At 32.2% G+C, this 3,843-nt stretch overlaps 1 long non-coding RNA gene across 1 annotated transcript in view; it reads left to right on the forward strand.

Moving 5' to 3' along the window:
• The first annotated feature begins 1,458 nt into the window (after positions 1 to 1,458).
• Positions 1,459 to 3,843, forward strand: part of LOC127878026 (uncharacterized) — a 2,655-nt gene continuing 270 nt past the window's right edge. Inside the window, exons 1-2 of the long non-coding RNA XR_008048713.1 lie at positions 1,459 to 3,479; positions 3,773 to 3,843. The exon at positions 3,773 to 3,843 is cut by the window's right edge and continues 270 nt beyond it. This is a non-coding gene — a long non-coding RNA (uncharacterized LOC127878026). The remainder of the gene's footprint in view (positions 3,480 to 3,772) is intronic.

The raw sequence follows: 3,843 nt of genomic DNA on the forward strand, positions 1-3,843 counted from the left end.
GTAAATTTGTTTTCACTACAAGCTTTTTGCAACAATTAGTTTTTTCCCTCAAAACTTTTTGTCAATTTATAGTTTTTTACAATTTGATAAAAACTTACCTATTTTCTCCTCTGCATCATTGTGTTCGGTACTTTTATTGTGCTTGACTATCATGTCCTTTTGAATATCGCATCATCCAGCCCTAGCCCATTCTGTTTTAACATTACCTTTCATACGAAATTTGCCCTTAAGGTTAATCTGCCAACCCTCCCCATCAATGATAAGCTAGTTTGGGTCACGTAACTAATTGGAACATATTTGGCATGCACGCCGATAATGGAAGTTTCTTTCGTGCTTAGCAGCCGACATTTTCCAGCATTTTTATTTCTGAAGCACATTTTTTAATATACTACGGCCGGAACCTGTGTCTATTTAAACTGACTACAAATATTATGGTTGCACTAAAGGTCACAATATTCTAATTAAAATCAAATGTGTTACAAAGGGCAACAGTACAAAAAAGGACTAACAATAGATTGTAATTTGTTTTCCCAGTTTCATAATCATAACAATCATCAAACGATCCTTATGTATTGTCCACTAAACATCGATTCATTAAAATATAAAATTGAATTCATTTTGTGATTGTTATTTGTATAAGGTGCTTACATAGGAACAATGGAATTTCTGTTAATTACTTGTTTACATGATACTCTTACAAATAAGAAAGTTACACTCTATTTAAAAAAAAGCAAGTGACGCTGACAGTTCGGAACAGCATTTTTTTTACAAACTTATCTACTTCAACAAAGGACTTACCAAATGCCAAGTATTTCTTTATTTGTGAAATCACATGCAAAAGGGTTTATATAAATTTATTTGCATATTCATGAAAACAAGTAATGTGTTCGTCAGAAACACAATGCCCCTTATTGCGCCGCTTTGAAATATAATTTTTTTTTACCTTTGACCTTGAAGGATGACCTTGACCTTAAACTTCCACCACTCAAAATGTGCAGCTTCATGAGAACGCCACTTTGAATTTTTTTTTATTTTTTTTTTTGACCTTTGACTTTGACCTTGAACTTCCACCACTCAAAATGTGCAGCTTCATGAGATACACATGCATGCAAAATATCAAGTTTCTATCTTCAATAATGCAAAAGTTATGGCCAACGCTTAAGTTTTTTCGGACGGACGGACAGACTGACATACACACTGACATACTGACTGATGGACAGTTCATCTGCTATATGCCACCCTACCGGGGGCATAAAAACATCTCAAAACTTATATATGATTATTCATAGAAATTGTTTGGTGTTTGTGTAAAAGAACACATGGAAGCTTGTAAGTGGCAAAAGCTTATTTATAAACCTGGTATTCACTATTGTTCATAAAAATTATTAGAATCTTTGATTATAAACTATTGTTGCTTTCTTTGCAGAATGAAGCACATAATCCAGTCGAGATTAACCCTTGTCAAATAAAAATGCACTTTTTACCAAAACACACATTTAGCGCACTTAAAAGTGCGTTAATTGTGTGTTTTTTGTTAATATGTGCGTTTTCAGTGATCAAAAGTGCATTTAAGTGCGCTTTTTGTGCGTTTTTGCTTTTCAAGTGCGTTATTTTAGTGAAAAAGTGCGTTTTTTGTGTGTTTTCTTCATCTGTAAGTGCGCTTTTGAGTGTAGATGTGAGCAAAATGTGTGTTTTTTATCTAAGAAGTGCGTCTTTTATTTAGGAAGTGCGTTTTTTGTGTGTTTTCTTCATCTGTAAGTGCGCTTTTGAGTGTAGATGTGAGCAAAATGTGTGTTTTTTATCTAAGAAGTGCGTCTTTTATTTAGGAAGTGCGTCTTTTATCTAAGAAGTGTGTTTTAAGGTTTACAGATGTGGGTTTTTTCTCACAAAAGTGCGTTTTTCTATTTTGATGTGCGTCTTTTTTAAGCATAAGTTAGTCTTTTATTTCATAAGTGCGTTTTTATCATATGATCTGTTTTAAAAGAATGTATCTAAAAAGACACATGTTTAACACACTTCTTAAAAAGTGCGTCTTTAACAACCGTTTAGCAAATGTTGTACAGAAATTGAACAAGAAACAAAATTGTTGCAGGCTCTAACAATTTATTTACATCAAATGATTAAACATAGACATATATCTCAGTAACCTGTAATAATATAAGGGGCAGTTTGAATAATTACTGGTTGTCCATATTAACCTGATTAATGTTTACATACTTTATCATACAATTTCAATGCATACCCTATTGCTTACGTTTTAATCTCAAACATTTCTAAAAATTTCCACCTAAATCAGACTGTGTGTAACTAATTAAAAATATTGAAAGTGTCAAAAGTATTATGTGGGCTTGATAGTATCAATTATATTTCTTCAACATAAATAAGTATTTGAACTTTCTTATACTGATATTTATACCCTAATACAATTAATGTCTACCACATTGACCATAAACATACATTTTAAAAGGCAATTAAAATAATATGTATACTATTAATATTATTTGCTAAAACCATTCAGCATGTTATATTTAAATATTTACAATTAAATATAATGTGTTAAGGGTGCTGTGTATTATTCAATAAATATTTTGGTGTTGAAATGACTGCCTTATCAGTATTTCTCAAATTATGCAATTTTTGGCTTAGACACAGCATGGTATCAGATAAGAGAATAGCCAGTCCCTATCAGTCCTCCATCTTAGCCTAACTAAGGGGTGTTGATATACTTTTGATTTGTTCAGGCACCATCTATTTGAGAACCACAGATAGGAAGTTATTTTTTGAAAACAAGCAGCATCAGCAACTGACTTTAAGCTAGAATTAAGACTTATTATTTTAGTGTAAAATGTCTTGAAATACTTTCAGCATGAAGTATTGTGTGATGAAAAAAATGTGTATTTACTACAATGTGTAAATCAACAATAAGTTTGTTGCAAAGGAGATTAAAAGTGGGTGGTTAAAGACATAAAAAGTGATATGGTCTAGTTCAACAACTGCCTGTATTTTTGGAATACTGAAGAACAGTCTGTTGTAACAGGTTCGTATTTTCAATTCTGCATCCCTTTTTTATTTAGTTTATTGAATTAATAATGATCATTATCATATTTATGTATTGTCACTGGGAAATGTAAATGGATGAGTAAATGTAATGCAATTTTAAAGAAAAACAACACCATTTGAATTATTATGGCTGTATTTTATGGTTATTGTCATCTTAAAGTTATTTATACCTATTTTTGGTCATTAATGAACAGATTTTCCCCCATATTAAATGAGAACTTTTAAATTTATAGGTTAAGCCCCATGGAAAGAATGTGCATCATCGCATCGCCTGCCAAAAAAGGGAGCAAAAAAGAGACTACCTGATGTATGGACTTGAATACCAGGTTTTACCCTGCACAAGCTGGCCGACATGAGGAGAACAGGAGTGGGAAAACCGCGCCCTCTCCTTGACCAAGAAAAGCTGGATTTGTTTAGAGGTAAAACTATACAGGGTACTGGTTATTGCATTTTAAAGGTGTCACACTTCCGACCAGTCCACACAGCAAAATAAAACCACGTATCTTGGTACATTTTCGAACAGTATTTTCTATCAAACGTATTTATTTATGAAAAGCGTTAAGTCACATGTGATCAGGGGATTAAAATTGCAAAATAAACAACCAAAAACAACAAGCAAACAAACTAGTTTTGATTTAAATTTATAATTTTTATAGCAACAAGATTACCATAACAGCAATATTCAACACTTACATTATAAAATATCTTTCAGGACCTGATCAAATGAGATCATGCACGAGACGCATCGCGCAAAGGCCATGACAGTATAATTGTTGCAAAGAA

This window comes from Dreissena polymorpha, chromosome 4, assembly GCF_020536995.1.
Source record: "Dreissena polymorpha isolate Duluth1 chromosome 4, UMN_Dpol_1.0, whole genome shotgun sequence".
In the NCBI taxonomy this organism is placed as follows: Eukaryota; Metazoa; Mollusca; class Bivalvia; order Myida; family Dreissenidae; genus Dreissena; species Dreissena polymorpha.